The sequence below is a fragment of the Tachyglossus aculeatus genome, chromosome 8, assembly GCF_015852505.1.
Source record: "Tachyglossus aculeatus isolate mTacAcu1 chromosome 8, mTacAcu1.pri, whole genome shotgun sequence".
In the NCBI taxonomy this organism is placed as follows: domain Eukaryota; kingdom Metazoa; phylum Chordata; class Mammalia; order Monotremata; family Tachyglossidae; genus Tachyglossus; species Tachyglossus aculeatus.
The window spans coordinates 21,609,832-21,630,977 of NC_052073.1; the positions used below are offsets into that span (position 1 = coordinate 21,609,832).

At 40.2% G+C, this 21,146-nt stretch overlaps 1 protein-coding gene across 3 annotated transcripts in view; it reads right to left on the reverse strand.

Moving 5' to 3' along the window:
- The window catches only part of MYT1 (myelin transcription factor 1), a 130,220-nt gene extending 110,421 nt beyond the window's left edge, over nt 1-19,799 (reverse strand). For all 3 annotated transcript variants that reach the window (XM_038750427.1, XM_038750428.1, XM_038750426.1), the window contains exon 1: nt 19,543-19,799. The gene's annotated coding sequence lies outside the window, so the exon portion shown is untranslated. The remainder of the gene's footprint in view (nt 1-19,542) is intronic.
- Nucleotides 19,800-21,146: the final 1,347 nt, after the last annotated feature.

Sequence of the window (21,146 nt, forward strand, 5' to 3'; positions counted from 1 at the left end):
AAGAGAAAATGAAGGGTTGGGATAGTAGGCATAATGACACAGGGAATGGGGTGGGAAGCAGAGGGAACAGGAAATGAGCTATAAAATGGAAAATTCGTAGAAAAAAAGGGGAGAAGAGAAAAGAGAAGGAGATGGGTAATTTGGAATGCAGGATGTGGAAAAGAATCTTAGGGAAGAATCTTAGGGATAAAGAAAAAGATTGTGGCTCTTCTCCAGAGATGTTTCCCCCCTGCTCCTAATCAGAACTCTTACTTAATGGAAGGCCTGAAGTAAAAAGAGGCAGTCAAGAAGACTAAGGAAGATGCAACAGGAGCAAAACAAAAGTTAGGAAATCTTAGAAGGACAAAAGGAACTAGGAATGAGGCAGAGTGGCCTAGTGGAAAGAACATGGGGCTGTGAGTCAGAACACCTGGATTCTCGTCCCAGTTCTGCTATTAGCCTGCTGTGTGACCTTAGGCAAGTCATCTAACCTTTCTGTGTTCAAGTTTCCCCATTTATAAAACAAGGATAAAATGCCTGCTCTATTACCTCTTAGATTGTGAGTCTCCTGTGGCAGAGGGACTTGGTCTGAAATGAGTATCTCGTTTCTCTCCCAGGACTTAGCACAGTGTTTGGCATCAAGTAGGTGCTTTTAAAACACAATAAAGCCTGGAGAAAAAAATTTAACACTATACAAATGGGTTTTCTTGTGGGTTACTGATAAAAAAACAGACGAAAGGGGAATAATGTTCTTTTAACATTAATTGCAAGAAGCACCGAAAGATATTTCTAAACTGTTTTTACCATGGGTCAGAATGCACACTTGCATTTTGGCATTTAACTCAGAGCCTTTGTAGGAAGTTCAGCTTATTTCTTCAACATCTTCACCTTAAGTGGCCATGTGCATCCTAATTGCTGTAGTACCATGTAATTGTGAGTGCTCTGTGAGCATGCTAAGAAAGACAGAGTTAATGTTTGTTAAAAAAAAGTTGACAAAAGAAATTAGATATAGTATCCTAAAAACAAAGGAATTGATAGTTTCTTTTAGATACTTTTAGACTGTGAGCCCACTATTGGGTAGGGACTGTCTCTATATGTTGCCAACTTGTACTTCTCAAGCGCTTAGTACAGTGCTCTGCACCCAGTAAGCACTCAATAAATATGATTGATGATGATGATAGTTTCTAGTTTCAATCGTAGAACTGTGCCACAGTGAGTTGTTCTTGAAATCCTTAAGAGCCCTAAAATGTTTGCTAATGCAAACAATTCCATAGCTGTAGCTGGGACAGGTATGCAAAGTAATTTAACAATAATCCCACTCCCTGGATGGGTTGAGACTACAGGCATACCCCACGATACAGCCATGACACCTTCCTCAAAAATGTGGCTGTATCATGAATGGCTGTACCATGGAGTATGGTTTTCCATGGACTTTCACGTCAAGAATTGTGATTCCTTTCTCCTGGGTAAATCAGATGAAATTCCTTTAGAAGCTTTATACTGCTACATTAAACATCATTAAACTGCCATTTAAACTTTGTTAGAGGAATATAAATCACAACATCATATTAACTAAATGAGCTATAGTATGATTATAAGTCTTTGGCTCTACAGTGCTTCCTACAATTTGTTTGAAGGATTTGCCCACGTTAGGTGGACTAACAGCCTTCTTCTTGCCTTCATAAAGTATCTTGTAGTAAGGGCCAATCCCTTCTGGGCACTCTGCTCACTTTGAACTCCTCTCTCCATTGGGATCTTCAAACATTTTTGTAAATTCATCAGGTTTCTTTAAAATCAATGGAGGACCCCAAGCCCCACAGCAATTATGTATATATCCATCTGTAATATATTTTAATTATTGCTGCCTCCCCCTCTAGTCTGTAAGCTCCTTGTGGGCAGGGATCTGTTATATTGTACTCTCCCAAGTGCTTCATACAGTGCTCTGCACACAGTATGTGCTCAATAAATACCACTGATTATTTTTTAACGGCAATTGCTAAGTGCTTATTATGTGCCAGGAAATGTACAAAGTCCTGGTGTAGACACAAGCTAATCATGTTGGGCACAGTCTGTGTCCCACATGGGGCTCACAGTCTTAATACCCATTTTAAAGATTCATTCATGCATCAGTCATATTTATTATGGAGTGCTTACTGTGTGCAAAGCACTGTACTAAGTGCTTGGGAGAGTATAATATAACAATAAAGAGATACATTCCTGGCCCACAGCGAGTTTACAGTCAAGATGAGTAAACTCAGGATCAGAGAAGTGAAGTGACCTGCCCAAGGTCACACAGCAGACAAATGGCAGAGCTGAGACTAGAACCCAGGTCCTTCTAACTCCCAGGCTCATGCTGTGTTCACTAGGCCATGATTAATTGACTTTGTAATCCCAAAATTTTGGCTGGTGGTGGAGAGACCTTAACATCATCTTCATCTCTTTTGGCAAATTACAATGATGCCCTGGGTGGTCAGAGTTTACTGACGCCCTGTTGGATAACCATTCCTCTGGATAAGATCCAGCTAACTCATTTACACCTGCTTCATCCATTTCTAAATAAAATCACCTCTCCCTTCAATAACTTCTTTGATTACTTACTCAGGGGTCTCTTATGCTCCTTAAAAATGACACAAACTGTGAGCAGAGTTTTCCCCAAGATTCAGTCACTATTAACTGTTTAGTCTCAGACTAGGTGGGGAGGAATGGGGTGGGATTTACTTACCTGTAATAAACAAACATTCAGCATAATTGTGTTTTTCCATAGGGTAAGTCATCAAACAATATAGGTTATATGACTTTTTCCACTCTCTCATACACACACACATACACACACACATGCTTATAAGTCAATTTTACTATTAGTGGTGTTGTCTTTGAATACAAACCTACACATATGAGTTACATTAAGGGGGTAGTTGATTTGTTGGATGATTTTAACCTGGGGTAAGTTAGCAAACAATACCAGCTGTATCTTCAAGATGTATGTATCATGAGGTATTTAAAATCTGAGGAAACGTTCAATAATAGTTGAATCTCCAGGACGTGTGGTGCATAGAGTATCTTAACCTGGAGTGTGTCTATATACCGATTTTTAGAAAAAAAGTCAAAATTTCCCAAATCAAATTAGATGCACTCAAAAAAATGGTGTTCAGCCTTAGAAACAGCTTCCTCTAAAAGCTAAAGTGAGAGTGAATTCCTCCCAAAAGTTTCAAGCCAAATATTTCTTCTGAATACGTTCTGGTATTCAGTAAACTTACGTGCTATGTTCTTAGAAGTCAGGGAAAAGGTCAGGATTGAATTAAACCCTAAATCCTGAGTGACCAGTCTAGGTGCAAATGTAATTGCTGTTTGTAGCTGACACCTTGTGTGGGCAGAAAATGTGTCTGTTATTGTATTGTATTCTCCCAAACAGTACAGTGGTTTGCACACAGTAAGCATTCAATAAATGCAACTGAATGAATGACCATCTGACAAATCAAATGCTGTCATAACTGGCTCTTTGAATCCCTCAAAGTGCAGGTGACTCTATCCCCCATGGGAATGCCAAGTATATGTTTTCTTTGTACAATTCTACCATCTAGGAAAGATGCATCTTGGTTTTATATTCTTCCCTTCTGTGGTCTCAATGCCCACCGCTTTCCACACCCAGTTATGAGACTTGAGAATACAGCTGTGTTGACTTTTCACTATAAAAATGAAATTTAGCATCCAGCTTTAAACCCCTACCCAGGCAGGTGTACATTCTTCTGTTCAAGATTTCCAGCAAGAGTCTACACCTTCCTCAAATATCTCGACTGGAATCTCACAGTGCAAAATTCCTTTTACTCAAACTCATTTCTTCTAGTTTGGTCCTCAGTGGAAATAATATGGACATTTGATTTCTAATATCCTGCCATGTGCCTGAAAACCATTGTTGAAGTAGGCCTCTGCTTAATTATTCCAATTTAACTAACCCTTCCTTATTCAGCCATCTGGTCACCAAATAATGTTTTTTTTTTTTTGCATAACCTCTGCAGTCTCCAGAATAGCTACACTCAATTTTAGGGAAGGGGGCTCCTTAAGGATGGGTATTCTTTTTTCTAACTCTACTGTACCCTCCTAAATATTTAGAACTCTTCTCTGCACACAGTGGTCATTTAATAAACACTATTTTTTAATGGGATTTGTTAAGCACTGTCCTAAGTGCTGTGGTAAATACCAGTTAATCAGGTCGGAAACATCCCCTGTCCCACATGGGGCTCACAGTCAAGTAGGAAGGAGAACAGGCATCGATTCAGCATTTTTTGCAGTTGAAGAAACTGAGGCCCAGAAAAGTTAGTTGATTTGCCCAATAGATTTGCCACTTGCCAGTAGGTAAGTGGCAGAGCCAGAATTAGAACCCAGGTTCTCTGCCTCTGGGGCCCATGCTTTATCCACAAAGCCACCTATTCACTGAAAAGAAGGGAAAGAGAAAAGATCATTGCTGTTCTAGTGAGGTAATGGTTTCCTGCATTAATACACAGTAGCCTGCTAAATAGCTAATGAATAAATACTTGCTAATGTGGTCATAAAGTTATATACTTTGGTGAACTAGTCAAGTCAATAACCTTGTCTTTACGGTATTAAACCTGAACTCCGTGGCTGCCCCCAAAGAAGAGAAGACACAGCAGCATATATCACAGTGGGTCACATAGATGGCACTATGGCCTAATAGAAAGTTACATCATCAGAGAATTATCTCTCTCCCGAGGTCAGGTCAACTCCTCAACACCTTGTGACGCTAATCCCTTAAAGAGGGGGTGCATAATCTCTATTGATAATAACGCAGTTTCCCTACTCCTTTTCCCTAGGCTCTCCTTCTGTATCTTTCTTAATTCAGGATTTACATTGAAATTGACACACACCCCAAAATGGAAGTAAATTACTTTAATTGCTCCCTGTTAGAGTGTGTTTTGATGGGAATTAATATGTCTTCTTCAGAATTCTAGGCATCCAATCAGCATGCTTCTTGAGCCAAAGGAACCCATTAAAGGATTTAAAGGAACCCATTTATCTATCCAACACTTTTAGAGTGAGGAGGGGGACTACATAAGGTGCCTTTATTAAGGAATAGCCTTGAACTATATTTGCTGATTTCCCAGTTGTGATAATACCTGTCCTCCCAAGTATCACCATACCCACCACTGAGCAGCATCAGGATGGCTGGTTTCAGTTGGAAGCTTAAAAAATAAGGATAAAAAATGAAATATGCCAATTTCATCATTCTGACTGCATCCTCTTCAGCGCTCTAAGAGTCAACACTTCACTGAACTTCAAGATAAATTATGGTTGCTTTCTCATTTATCTGAAAAGCTTTTCACCAAACTTCACCCAGCTGAGGTAAGGGCTGAACTACCAACTAGGAAAATACAAGCCAGAAATACAGGTGAGTGAATCAGGAAGAGTCTGTGTAGAAGCAACTCCAGAGGTTCCTTACTGTAAGCCCGCCGTGGGCAGGGAATGTGTCTGTTAACTGTTATATTATACCCTCCCAAGGGCTTAATGCTTGGCACATGGTAAGTGCTCAATAAATATGATTGAATTGAACCAAATTGAATTTGGGCTCGGACAGTAAATACAAATTGTGATGAGGCTCCAGGTGCTTTTCCCCTCTAAACTTTTCAATCCATTTCCAGGATATTCTAAGGGACAGTCAATCCATTTGTTTCTGACTCACTTATCCCTGACTCATCAAAATGTTCTTTGGTAAGAGCTATTCAATATCAAAGGAACATTTTGATCCTTTTATAGAATTAAATTTAGTCTCTCTTTTTGAACCACAAAGTTGTCCATTTCCAGTTAAAAGATTCTGAAGCTTCAGAAAGTTCAGGATTGGATAGCAACTCCAAACTCATGAGATTAAAGAGAGTTTTAAAATGGCAAAAAGCTTGGTTTGTGCTCTAATGGTTAAGTAATAATGACTAGTTTGGAAGTGTTTACTGGTGAGGAGGTTAATGACAGCAGAGCCCTAAGCAGAGAGCATTTCAATTTCTCTTCAGTTATTCCATCATCATTGCAACTCATTAAAAAGTACCATTTCAATACCAAATGCCTTCCTTCTTCCATGTTCTGCATGTGATGACTGGATCTTTCCAGTTAAAATTCTAGTTTCCCCAAAATTCCAAAGTCTTTCCCTGTTGTGGAAACAGTGTTTTTTATAATTGAAGGGAAGCTTCATCTTCAATCCTGTGAAGTTAAATGATCAGAATAGAGGCTACAGGAGAGAGCATCACAGAGCTCTCTTTGGCTCTAAGGAATGTTAACTATTTATCTTGTCATTTTAAAGTACAGTTTTCCACAGAACTGCTGGATTCACTGAATCTAACAAGAGAATAGTCATGCAAAGGCAAACCAGCTCCGAGCCTACTGATTTTACTGTTATGTCTACACAGACAAAGGGAAGTGGAAAGGCAAAGCAGATAATTGAAATCAAAGCACACTGCTGCCTAGGAAAAAGAAGGAACCTTTTAGACTGTGAGCCCACTGTTGGGTAGGGACTGTCTCTGTATGTTGCCAACTTGTACTTCCCAAGCGCTTAGTACAGTGCTCTGCACACAGTAAGCACTCAATAAATATGATTGATTGATTGACTGAACCCTAGATTCCCGATTGGCATTCTATTGAACCCTCTGAATAATGACAATAATAATAATAATAAATATGGGGTATTTGTTAAGCATTTACTGTGTGCCAGGCACAATGCTCAGCGCTGGGGTGGATATAAGCAAATCGGGTTGACAGTCCCTGTACCACTTGGGGCTCAGCATAGTCCCTGAACTTTCCACTTCACTTTACCCCTGTAGATTCAGTCTACATCCACTTGCCAGAACATGACTGAATCAGGAAAATGAACAAAAATTGCCCTCATAATGGACATTAAAGCTTCTCAGGGACAGCAAAAGTGTCTACCAACTCCGTTCTATTGTACTCTCCCAAGGGTTTAGTGCAGTGCTCTGCACACAGTCATTGCTCCAGAAATACAATGGATAGATTGACAATCAATGACAATTTCACACAGGTATTTAGAAAGAAAACACAGCACACTCCTAGAACATACCCGAATTACTATGCCTTTGTGTTGGCCTTGGTTCACTTGTTACTGAGGTCATTCTCCTCATTTGTAATTTCTGCCCTTATAAAGCATCATCATCATCATCATCATCAATCGTATTTATTGAGCGCTTACTATGTGCAGAGCACTGTACTAAGCGCTTGGGAAGTACAAATTGGCAACATATAAAGACAGTCCCTACCCAACAGTGGGCTCACAGTCTAAAAGGGGGAGACAGAGAATAAAACCAAGCATATTAACAAAATAAAATAAATAGAATAGATATGTACAAATAAAATAAATAAATAAATAAATAGAGTAAAAAAATATGTACAAGCATATATACATATATACATATATATAAAGCAGCCATCACTTGGGACAGAAAAGCACCGAGTTCCACTGTACCATATGGAGAATGCATTTTTTACCTAAAGAATCATTCACTGGACAGTGGCGGTGTTTACTGACTCTCTGTCTTTGGGTATTAGCTAACAAGTGTACTTCCCAGATACACTTTTCTCAGTCACAGCGGAGAGCTGGAGGAGAGAAACTAAAATAGCAGACACTTGCTCTGATCCATACTGCTCAAGACCTAAGTGGCGCAAAACCCTGCTTAAAACCTCACCTTCTGGTGTGGGGTGGAGGGTAGAAGCGGTCTTCCACCTCTTTCCTCTAGTCCTTGGGGTTTCGATGGGAGGGCATGACACTGGCTCCAGAAAGTCTATTTATCTCAAAAAAGTTTCTCAGAACTGTCAGTTTTTACTCCTATTTTACAGATGAGGACATGGAGACCTGGTAGTGAAAGGACATTAAGTGGCACAAATTCCCCTTCAAATGCAATTCCATTTTTTGCACAAACAACTGACTTTGGTAGATGCAGAATGTGTGGGCAATTCCAAACTGTGTGTACAAACTGGCTGATTAGTCAACTAACCATCCAATTAGCATGTGCAATTTTGTAATGTGTGTACAGTTAATTATAGGAATGAAAGTTGTACTTCTTGCAAATGAGAAAGCCTGCTGAGACACTTTTGAAAATCTACCCTCACAAAACTTGCCCGAGGTTAAATAGTCAGCACTGGAGGCAAACTGAATATCAGGTTGTCCCGACTTCCAGTTTTCTGCCTAACCTCAATGCAGACATAAATCAATTAGAGATCAGCTTTAAAAGCTTCCTCTAAATTGCAAGTGGATTGTTTTTTTTCTTGTTAGCTAATACCCAAAATATACAAGCTAAATAGCAATTACAATAATGGCAGTTGAACTGTGGTTGTTTTGAAATCCCTGAGAGGTGATGTGACACCAAGGAAGTGCTAGATGTCAGAACTTGTGTTTTTGAATGGTTTGATTTTTCTGCACTGCGTAGAAAGTGGAGCAGAAAGACCACCCACAAGATTACAATATATACATGATGAAATGTGTTTTCCCTCCCACTGTTAGTTTGAAAAGTGGGTTTTGTTTTAAAAGAACTTGGTAAATTCATATAAAATAATTGGTTCTAAAGACAATGGGCTGCTATGGAGTGCTCCATCATATAGCAAACTCCTCAAGAGTCAGGAAGCTAATAATAATTAAAAAATAATAATTGGGCTACCTGTTTTAAGAGCTTACTATGTGCCAAACATTTTACTGATCACTGGGGTGAGTACAAGATTAGTGGGTCAGACACAGCATCATTTTATGGATGGGAAGACTGAGGCACAGAGGAGTTAAGTGACTTGGCCAACATCACATAGTACAGTGCTCTGCACACAGTAAGCGCTCAATAAATACGATTGAATGAAAGTGGCAGAGCTGGCATTAGAATCAGGTTCTCTGATGCCCAGGCCTATGCTCTTTCCACTAGGCCATGCTGTTTCTCTCCCAAGTACACTGCAGAAAGAAATAACTTAATCTTTACCCTATTTACCAGATTCAGTTTTCTGGTACTCCGGATAACACACAATTTTTGGGGAAAAAAGCCAAAACCTGAATATCAGACATGTAACTTGAGGCTGATTGATTTGGGGGGGGGGGGGGGTTGGAAACTGGGATATTGGGGCATAATCCCAAAATTATGTGTCACATTGAACAAAAAGCATGCTCCAGCCTGGATTTGGAATTCCAATCATTTAAAATGAGCAGGAGGAGCAATTTCAATTGGGATCTTTGTATTTAGTACTTTTCTAAAGTTGCTTAGGAGTAGCCAGCTCTATCCATTAGGCCATACTGCTTCTATGTTCTATACGAATGGGATGCCTGGCTCAGACAACAGACTAGATTTTTCTCTCAAAATATGGAACACAGAGGAAGGCCGCAGAATTTCTGACACCACCATCTTCAAGAAGAACGGTGAGAAGGATGACTGTGTTAATTACAGTGACTGTCTTAGCTCTCCATTCTCAGAATATATTGCAAGTTCTATGGGAAGCAGCCATATCAGCAAGATATGTGCATTATTGATACAGGGCTTATGAATATTTTCAGGATGTATACACACACAGTCTGACATGTAGATGATGATGAATCTTAGCAATAAACCTGAAGAAGATGGAGATTAGCTTTGAATCCAGCACTTGGGAATCCCTGCATACAGAGATCTTCCCTGGAACATATAGAGCTGAGTGCTATTACTGAATCCTGCTACCCAGACAACATAGTTTCCAGTGATCCAAGAATAGACAAAGAGGTAGAAATCCAAATTAAGAAAACCAGAATGTCTTTTGGGAGACTGACGGAGTGGTGGGAATGGGTATTAAGCTTCAAAGCAAACTAAAGGTTAATAAATCAGTTGAAATATTCAATCTTCTATCACACACTTTACATCTATCTCGAATTAGTTCATGGATGTCACCCCTAACATATATGATTTCCCAGACCAAGCCAGGATCACAAGCAATGAGTTTCTGGAATGCCAGTGTAAAAGAAAATTCATTGCAATACAACTAAGAGAAGCAACATGGCCTAGGGGAAAAGGCCCAGGCCCAAACCCAGTCCTGGGAATCAAAACTACTGGGTTCTAATCCTGGCTTTGCCATTTTTTAGGGTATTTGTTAAGCACTTACTATGTGTCAGGCATTATACTAAGCATTGGGGTAGATACAAGATAATCAGATTGGACACAGTCCATGTCCCCTATGGTGCTCACAGTCTTAATCCCCATTTTACACACTAAGTAACTGAGGAACAGAGAATTTAAATGACCTACCCAAGGTCACTCAGAGCTGGGATTAAAACCCAGGTCCCTCTGACTCCCAGACTCGTGCTCTGTCCACCAGGCCATGCTGCTGTGTGACCTTGGGTGAGCCACTTAACTTCTCCGTGCTTCATCTGAAAAATGCAGATTCAATACCTATTCTCCCTCCTACTTAGACAGTGACCCCCATATGGGACCTGATGATCTTGTATCTACCCCAGCGCTTAGTACAGTGTACAGTGGTTGGCACAGACATATATACACGCACATATGTTTTTACATATGAGAAGCAGCGTGGCTTAGTGGAAAGAGCCCGGGCTTGGGAGTCAGAGGTCATGGGTTCTAATCTGGCTCCACCACTTGTCAGCTGTGTGACCTTGGGCAAATCACTTACCTGTTCTGTGCCTCAGTTACCTCATCTGTAAAATGGGGACAAAGCCTGTGAGCCCTACATGGGACAACCTGATTACCTTGTATCTACCCCAGCACTTAGAACAGTGCTTGGCACATAGTAAGCGCTTAACAAATACCAACATTATTATTATTATTACACACAGACACACATCAACCTGTACTTCCCAAGTGCTTAGTACAGTGCTCTGCACACAGTAAGCGCTCAATAAATACAACTGAATGAATGAATAAACACACACATCAAGTGGGATGGGATACAACAGAAAGTCAGATAAAAGCAGAATATCCTAACAACTACAACAACTGCCTGGGGAACTGATGTGGTAGGGAGCAAAAGCAAGAATGATTAAGAAATATTTTCAAAGATACACAGTGGAACACAACCTCTCGGGAGATAGCAGTGCCAACAGAAGACAGTGGCAAACTCACTAATCTGATGTTGGACAATCAGGATTACCATTGTGCATTTCTTTTTTTCCTTTTTTTTTTTTTTAAGAGCTGCCGCTTCAGGAAGTGGAGGAGCGCAAGAAGTAGAATTGAAGCCAGCATGGGGCACTGCCAAAAGTAAATGCGTCAACATAGCTAAAGGCTGTTTTTCTGTGTGGATGATGCAGAAGGCACAGTTGGTTGCACGCTGGTCTGTTGGCCACACCTGCCCACGTGGACAAAAATAACCAGAGTACAGTGATATTATTCCCTGACAAGGGACCAGGCTGTGGATTTAACCATTCAACAGGCATGGCTTTGCTTTCCCTTCTAGTTTCACTCTGGATTGTTTGGTTTAATGCTACCTCTGAAAGCCTTGTACTGCTCTCATTGTTCTGGACATCCAAACTTATTTTAGTGGAGAGGGGTGGAGGGTGGGAAGTACTTCTAATTTGAATGAATAACTCTGCTAAGATTCTGAGCATTATAGAGAATCCAAGTCCAAAGCTTAGGAACAAAATACTAAGGCTTGGTATAGAGTTCACGCTTATGAACTCCTCTCTGACGGGGGTGAAAATGAGTAAAACTGACAATATTATACTATTGGGAATCTAAGTAAAGGGACCAGGCCCAGTCAATAGAATCCCAGATCTATATTGTTTAAGCAAGCACTGGTCTGGATTGATCAGACATATTTTTCCTAGATTTGAGTTGCCCAGATCTCATAAGCACATAAGGGAGTTTTGCCTCTGAAGATCAAGAAGATTTTTACTAGACTGTCTACCTTTGGTAGTTAAAACTTCTTCATTTTTATTGGCCGAGCTTCCTTTAGTAGAGTGAATGTCATATGTGCTGAAAACAGGAGACATCTCCGGATTCTAAAGTATTTTAGGCCACTGGAAGCTGGCAGATTTAGGCTGCTGCAATTCAGTTGCATTTTCAGAACTTAAACAGACTCCGTAGGTGTAAAAACACAAGTGTTTTGACAAGACAACTAAGCAAACTTCACATGGAAATCATAGAGGGTGACACGAACGCACAGCAACAACTCAATGTCAAGTTGTTGATTTGGTTTAACTCAGAGGCTCACTTACGAAGTACCTGCGGATTAAGCCATTGATGCTGTGGGTTTTAACTACTGTATATGGAAACCCCCAGTGACAGACCATGTACCTTATAATAATGTTCGCCATGGGGACTCCTTAATGTAGGTTTTGAGTTCATTTCGGCTAAATACTCCTGGCTCCCTCTAAGCCGATAGAAAGCACTTAGGTAAACAAGACAGCAAGATGCTGTTGTTGAAGAGGTTTTTGGTGATGTAGTTTTTTTCCTGGGGCCATCTTTGCTGGGGCTTGTCATTCTGGCCGGTCTGATGAATCTAGCCGCAGATGTTGGGGGACGGGGGGGGCGGTGGGGGTGACCGTGAGAGAAGAATATCACTTTGCAAGAAGAGTGGCAAGAGTTCAGGCAGGTGGAGACACATTCTCAGTCTCCCTGCAGCTCTATTTAATTGGAGTACAAGGAAGCTTATGCAGCAGTATTGAAAACCTCTCATCTTACAGAACATTAGATATTTGTCTCTCACACCTGCACATTTATTTTTCAGATCGAGAAATAAGGGGGAATAGTAGGTCACATATTGTTGATGCCAGGGAGTGCTCAGACTAATGTTTAAAGAAATCAAAGGAGTGAAGCCATGTATTATGTATGGGAATGAGAGTTTTGCAGTGTTCTCTAAGAAGAGATCTGAGGTTGGCTATTTTGTTCGGATGCAAGCGCCATATGGTTCTACCCTGCTGATCCGCTTTCACACCGGAACTTTAAGTTGAGATGCTTTCGTTAATATTTTATCCAGCCAACATAAACAAGTTGCAAAGTTCCCCATCAACATTATCATACATCTCTACTATGTGCCATTATTAATAACTGGGATTCATTTCCCATGTAGTGCACTGAGCAAGCCCTTTCCTTGGGGTTAATTCACGTAATTGACTTTGACTAGGTTCACAGGCCTGTTTCAGATATAAACCACTGAAGAATGTGGGTCTTTCACTCATAGGACAAAAATCCACTTTCCAAAATTCACAGCTAAAAACTCCCATTTCCTAATAAATGTTCCATTCAATGAGTCATTTCTGGGGGGGCGGGGCGGGGTGGAGAGGAAAAAAAGGTGTAAGAAAGTTGCACTGAAATTTCTATTTAATGGGGCATTTTGCTTAAAACAAATAGCCTAACAGATGTCTTCAGCATGCACTCATATTAATGAGAATATTGTAAGAATGGAAACCAGGTCACGAATGTTTAATACTTTGTTTAAAAAGTCTTCAGCTTCTTTAAAGAGTTACCGTAATCCCAAACATGACAGATGTACTAGGCAGTTTTGCTTGGGGCAGATTAAAATTCTCTTTCTGATTTGCTCTTTCATACTATCTTATTAAAATAGCATTGAATTGTTTTCAAATGACAACTTAAAAATGCAAAAAACAAGGGAGACAAAACCAAATGATGAGGGAAAACCCTGAACTCACAATAAAAGCGAAATCTATTTCTGTTGGCATAAAAAAAAACGAGTGAGAAAACACAGGGTTTGGAATGAGGACTCGGGTTAACGACAAAGCTCTCCGTTAAAGATAAAAAGAAAGACCTTTCAGACTATATTTTCTACTTGAAAGTGTTTATTCATCTATTCTCTCTGAAGCAAAAAGTTGAATGACAGTCCAAGATCAAAACTATTTTAATTCAGGTGAAAATGCCTTTATCTCTCCAATTTTGTTTTCAGTTTTTTTTTTAATGTGAGGGAAATAGAAAGTGAAGGTTCTTCACAAAGACTGTTTTCTGGTTAATTCTGTTCAAAAAAGACACTCTTTTTCCTTATAGGTCAAATGAGGCCTCCTGAGATCACGATAGATTGATTAACTCCTTTACTTTGTGGACTTTCCAACTTTCATCCTCCAAAATCTAAACCATGATGCACCAGGAATACAGCTGAACCAAGCAATACTAATTGATCAGGAACCACTTCCCTCTGGCTTACATTTGGAAGAAATATAGATCTTTCATTTTCTTAATTATTGCAATTCCTTTTTGAACCAGGGAAAGATGAAACCATTCCATACATTACGAAAGTAACTGATGTTTGGCAGAGCCTCCAAATCAATATTGCATGACCCTCTTCCTTCCTCCCTCCTCAGTTTTGAAACAGCACTTGGCCTTTGAAGTGAGCCCTTGCCTGTAAGCTCCTTGAGTTCAGGAATGGGACTGTGCTAACTAGTTCTGTTGTACACCCCCCAAATGTTAATACAGTGCTCTTTACACCAAAGATACCCAATAAATACTTGACTGAAGTGACCCAGACTTCACCCTAGAGGTCACTGAATTTGAACGGCAGGTCAATCCAATCAATCAGTGGTACTTATTGAGTGCCTACTGTGTGCAGGGCACTGTACTAAGTGCTTGGGAGCATACAATAGAGGTGAAGCTATTCTTGAGATTGGAAAGCTTCTGAATATCCCAGAGACAAATAATACACTAGGCAGACAAGTAATGAGAGGAGCTGATGGCTTACAAACCCAGGAAAAAAATGTGGAACATGCATCTTTGAAACAAGTTCCCATTAAGGGAAACTAAGTAAAATTCTTGCCTAGAATCAATGTGCTCTCCAATACTATTCTTTCTTGAAGAATCTACTGGGATCAAAGGTGAATTTATGGAACGCACTCCTTTCCTAGGGGCAGGAAACCATCTCACTTTGAGGTTAAATTCATTTCTTTTTTGAACCATCCCCTAACCCCCTACTTCTCTGGTCAACTGAAGAATGAAGCCCACAGAAGATGTGAGTTACTGTTCAGAGGCTGACTGTTCTTTCTGGGAAACAAAGCATTTTTAGGGCTAAATTAACTGATAATGATGTCATCGTGATACCATTTCCCACATTTTGTTTTCCTATAAAGTGACCCAACCGCACTGCAAAGCTCTCATCATCATCATCATATAGCTCTCCATTTTTAGGACTTCTGGTTTAGTGCTGGTGCTTAATCTAGTGCTTAAAGTTTAAGAAAGCTGAACATCTATGAGGTATAATCTGTGATGTATAGTATCCTCAAATAAGGATAGAAGAGGTAGAGACACCCACACACAGAGAGAGGGAGGGAGAGAGAGAGAGAAAGGCATGCAGATCAGTAGTATTTATTGAGCACTTACTGTGTCATTCACTGTACTCAGCACAGAGAGGAGTGCTTTTTACAGTTACTGACTCTGTAGTGTGAAACCTAACTAGATGTTTTCTCCCTGTTCTCTAAAATGAGGTCCAAGAAACAGAGTAAAGATAATCTCATGAGGAAAAAGGAAAATACTAAATACACATCACAGATATCTTAAGGTTCTCATAAGATGAGCAGAACCGACAGACAGAGGGTTAACTGTTTTCAAAATGTCTGAATAAAATGGCAGCTAGTGTGACGCAGAGATGCGTGGTGTACACTCAGCTCGCTCTCGGCAGATCATATGACTTCCAGTAATAATTCAAAAGGCCGTCCTGCTTTTTTTCCAGCAGCCAGAGTGATCTGGTTACAGCAATGCTACTAAACAGACTTTACTCAGCAGCTTCTCACTGAGCAGGTGTTACCAGCATTTTCAGACTGTGCTTAGGTGGGGAAAGGAGACCCTCAAACAGCTGAAGCCTTTCACTGCTGGTACAGGGATGTCAGAGTGACTTGCACCTCTCAAAGAAACAAGCCTAAAGCTCAGCGGTAAAGTCATCCTAGGTACAAATCAGAGAGCAGAGAACTGCAAGCCTCACACAGAAAGAGAAATTGTGAAGTTGCTTTCTTGGTTAACTTAGGTTCCCTGCCTTTCCTACCACCAAAATGAGTTCCTTTAAAAGCGGGTTGAGGCGGGGGGGAGGTGTCCTTAAAGGAAAATGTCTTTAGAGCAGAATGTTCAATGCATCTGTTCCCATTTAAATCCACTCTGTGCCTTTCATTTCTCTTTAACAAGATGTGGCTGGTGGTTTGTTTAGCTCACCACCTGTTATTAGGGAGAGCAGAGAAAGAAAAGCATCCATAGAGTAACAAAACCTTAAAAAATGGCACTGGAGTTTCATCTCACCTGCTCTTTTCCAAATAAGATGTTCACTTTCACCTACAAGCTCACTCGTGTTTCTTCTGACCCCTTCCATCCCGACCTGCAGTTTACTGCTTTGATTTTTTTTATTAGTCCCTGGGATAGTGCTGTTTGACCCAGGTGTTTCATTCTAAGGGATAATTACTTTCTTCAGTTCCTGATTTGAAATCACCTGGTCCTGCTGATCATCTCTACTTCCCTAACCAATCCTCCCCACCCCCAACTCCAGCTTTATGTGATTAGCTATGTAAATCTGCATTTCACAAACTCATTAATGGAAACAATCACAAGTGCTGCCCGGCACAGCAATAAAGCACAACCATGAATACATAAAGCCAATAATAGGAAAGTGAAGCTGGAAAGTGTCCACCCAGACAAGGAGCCGATATTTCTTGCCTCCGGCTGCTACAAAGATCCTCCTGCCTAACTTACCACTGTAGTTTCTTACTTGCTATTTAGTTTCTTAATTTCCCAGCGCAGACACCCACATTGCTGCCATCCAGTTTAATACCTCCTTAGATCACAGAGAAATGAGAAGCAAGAACTGAGGGGAGGATGTAGATGTATTTTCAAAAATATTTCTAAGAAATTTCAGGAGAAAGAGGGACCACACCCCTGCCTGAGGATCAGAAATTTACTCCATGACTAAACAGAAGAAAGCACCAAACCTATGAAGGATACAACAAAGGGAATATAAAGAGTAGGAAATGGTTTCTTTGAAATTATTGACAACTGAACTTGGCTGAGCCTTATTATCAGACTGAAGAGGAAACCAAAGACTGAGTTATTGATGTTGTAGCAAAATCTTTATCCAAGCAAAAGTGCAAAGCAATGGAGAAGGGACAAAACCAGTCTACCAGAAGCAGCCAGTCACTGAGCTCCCTGCCTGGATCAGGGGGAAAAGAAATAAAGACCTTCTAGTGGAATGGGGAATGCCATGTAGGAGAGCAGTCATGAGGAGGTTACAGCATAAATGCATTTCTGATGACTGGACAGATCTTTCCATCCAGTTTCTCTCCCTGAAGGTCTCTTCTGCAGTTAACAAGGTTATTAGGCAGCTTTAGAAGCTAGTCAGCTGAACTCTTAAAGAAAAATAGAACAGCTTTTCCATAAGGACCACAGACCCAAAGTAACATCCATACCTAATCAATTTTGCAAGTTCAAGGCTGAACTTTGCAACCCATCTCAGATGAGACCAAAATTTTCTGAAACATTTTAAGGGGAAACTGTGGGGATGCCTTAGTGCTGGGAGAGTTGAAAAAGGCAAAGACCTGATAGGGGTGGGCAAACTCCTACTGGCTGCTAAGCTTTTAACTTCTTATGAACCATGCTTAATCTCCAAATTGACTCTCAAGGAATAAAGTACTTTTAGAATTTAAGGCCGAAGTGTACCAAAAATGACCACTGTCATTTGACCGGGAGTCCCATAGAACTTCCAGTTCTGGAAACTTTTTTCTGGCAATTACTGGTCCAACCAGAACTTTCTGTAGTACTTGCTGAACTAGCTTCCTCCAATGAAGTGCTCTGCCACTCTGCTGAGATAGCTGAGGACAGGCTGCTTTTATCCAGCACATCTTGTACAGTCTAACCTTCAGTTAAATCCTACTTTGCCTAGGTCTCTGAGGAACACACTGGTTAAGAATGAGAAAGGGAAGCGAGCAAGTCAGATGATAAGGTCAAAAGAGAAGCTGTCATTTAGATGAGAGGACCCAAAGCTTTACTTATTTACCCTTGAGGGGCCACAGTGTTCAGGTCTAAGTCCGTGAAAGAAAAGATATGAGTTTTGTGTAACCTTTTCTCTGGAAAAAAAATGTTCTTGCTTATCCACAAATACCCTCTGCCTCAGAAACAATAAAAGACAGCCATACAAAGAGGAAACGGGAAGGCTGTATCCTGCCTTTGGTTTCTATGACAGCCTAATAGACAAATCATTTAAAAACTCTAATTCCTATATTCTTTCTCTTTTGTTTGCCATTAATTAAAGTGACCATATGGAAGAAGCTGATAATGGAAGCAGATGAGCCAATGAGACGGAGAACTGGTACAGTGAAGGAGCTTTCCACTGAAGTGGCTTCTCCGGGAAAACTGATTAGAATACTGGCAGAGAACAGCCAACAATAGATGAAAGATAACACAGCAATAGACTGTTTGTAGATGCCCATCCACACAGTTCTGTTCAAAAAAATCTCCTTTCCAATGTCTTTCAGAAATGGCTGTCATAAAACTACTAACAAGTCAAGAGAAAGTGGAAAAGTCAACTAAATAGAGAAGCCATTTAACCAAACTCATGCTGGTAAGATAAAAGCATATCTGCCTTTTCCTACATGGATATATGTATACAAACATACAGGAAAAGGCAGATATATATTAGAGCTAATCTTGAGGGGACAGCTCCAGGAAGACCTTCTCTTGTCTCTGAAATTAGTCATTTCATTTTTCAAGGTTTAATTTCAACATACGATGATTTGTTCTTTTGTTTAGTCAAGCCACTGGAGATGCAAAGAGAAAGGCTGAGATTTTTTTCTCCTGGTTTTAAAATAATCACAACAAAATTATCCACAGCTACCTTATGTGTGTGTGTGTGTGTGTGTGTGTGTGTGTGTGTGTGTGTGTGTGTGTGTGTGTGAAGGGGGGGATGAAGAACAATAAATGTAGTTGAGAAAACTAAGTGATGGATGCTTAACTTGTGCCCAGCTATTATTTTGACTTGACCTGCTAGGCTAATTTTGCTTCAGACACAAAATACCCAAATTTTCTTTTTTTTTTTTAAGTGAAATCTAGTGATTTGAACATGATGTTGATGATTTTCAAATGATGGAAGAGCTGCAAACTATATTCTTCATTATCAGCAGATTTACAGAGATAAACAGATCACCCTCGGAAAACCTTTTGCACTTTTTATTTCTCAAAAAAGGAGAGCGAAAGTGCAAGTAGTTCCTTAAAACTCTCCAATTCTAGAGAACATAACATTTTTTAACATCGAACAAGTTAAAATGGGGATGAACTGTTTTCCAAAGCAGATAACTGAACTTTTAGAACACATACAATACCCCTTATATATCTATCTATTTATATACTTCTATAAATATAAGTATATGGAGAGAGAGAGAGAGAGAGATTTACACAGGTTTCTAATTTTCAGAACCAGCAATTTCACATCTAACACCAAAAATATAACCCTTAATTACAATATAATGGCAAGGAAATAGAAACAGTGGTGTGTTCTTTTTTTGTTCTGTGTCCATTTTTCTTCCCTTCTTCCCTCCCCACTCGACAAAAAAAAATCTAATTTAAGGATCTAAAAATGCACAAGAGAAAGATTGAAATGCTCACTGTGAGCATTGCTGTTCAGTACCTTGGACTGGAAGTTACCAGGCAAGATATTCCAGGGAGACAAACTGAATCTTGTTTTTCCCCCTTTCAGAAGGATCTTCTATTAAAGATAAGCAGGGTTTGCTCCTGAGAGATATCCACCAAACTCTGGATTGAGGGCATGATATCGGGTGATCCTCTTCCAGAAATATTCAGAAAGTTTCTTGGCTGCATACAAGGCTTTTCCCCCGTGCTAAACGTCTTTTCTGTCAGATGCGTAACATGTCCACTAGAATATGAGAAAGAAAAAAGCGAGACAGAGACAGAGAGCAAGAGAGAGACAGAAAGAGAGTCTGTTGAAGAAGAGAGATGAGAAAGAGGAAACACACATGCGTGCGCGACACACACACACACACACACACACAGATGGACCAGGAAAAAGAAGAAAAATTCCTGACTTCGCCAATGCAATCTGAAAAAAGCAACCCCCCAAAACCACTCATCCAGAAATGAAAGCCTTCATCTGTTCAATTGACTGTATTTTCATAAAGCTCATTCCCCGGTATCAGTCCAAGGTGAAAACCCAAGCATTATCTGCCTTTGTCAGCGAAAGAACATAATATTGACTTACCTTTCCCCACAGCTATTGTCTGTCCCCTTTCAAAATGACATCACGGAAAGCAATCATGAAATTTACATGGGGGGGGGGGGCGGCTGGATGGATGGGGGGGAGGAGTTGGAGGACAGCCCGCTTTCCTTACACCAGTCACATGCGTGCAAGATTGTTTGTTGGTTTCAATTAAATATCTGATACTCCTTAGTGTGTGAACTCTTAAGCCTGCTAAAGGCAATGTCTCATTTACTTAATGACCATGCTCATTAAAGGGAATGGCACGGGGGCTGGCTGAGCCTTCCTTTGTAAATACACTACCCATGAACCCTTGGGGTTGCAATATATCTGTTTACTCTCTGAGGTGAAATAAATTTACAGTATAGCATCAAAAAGATGGATCTGCTGACTTTGGGAGTGAAAGGAACACCGAGGCACTGGGTTATGGCTCAGCCCCTCTGTTTCTCACACAAGCCAACAGAAGGTGGCTGCATTTGCCCACGCTGTTTCATAATTAATATGCAGGATGGTTGGGAGTTCTTTTATGCAAAATGCACAAAAGGGCCGAGGGTGTTACAACTGCCATCCTAATCCCCCTATGCATTCTCTTCCTATGGTACAGCCCAATAATTTCTAATAGCAACAACCAGGGAATGACAGATGCCCTAGGTTAGCATAGCTACAGCGGAAGTACTTTACAATATTTATTGGTGGTTAGGAATATGACCTATCATCATAAAGAACAGACTGCAAAATTTATTGCCTATATGAAGCTGGTCGCATTGCATATTAGCTGATTTACATATGCGAGTGTCAGTTATTTAAAAAGTGCATTCATTTTTTAAAAGCACACAAATGGATAAAACAACCATAGACACACACGCATGCACACACACACACACACTGGAAAGAGCAGGAAGAGAGGAAAAGTCTATTTCAGCTTAGTTACAATTTCACTTTTCCTTTAAAAAAAAAGTTTTCATTTTTCAACTTCCTGCAAACTCCATTAAACAAGGAGTGGCAGAACTACTGATTGT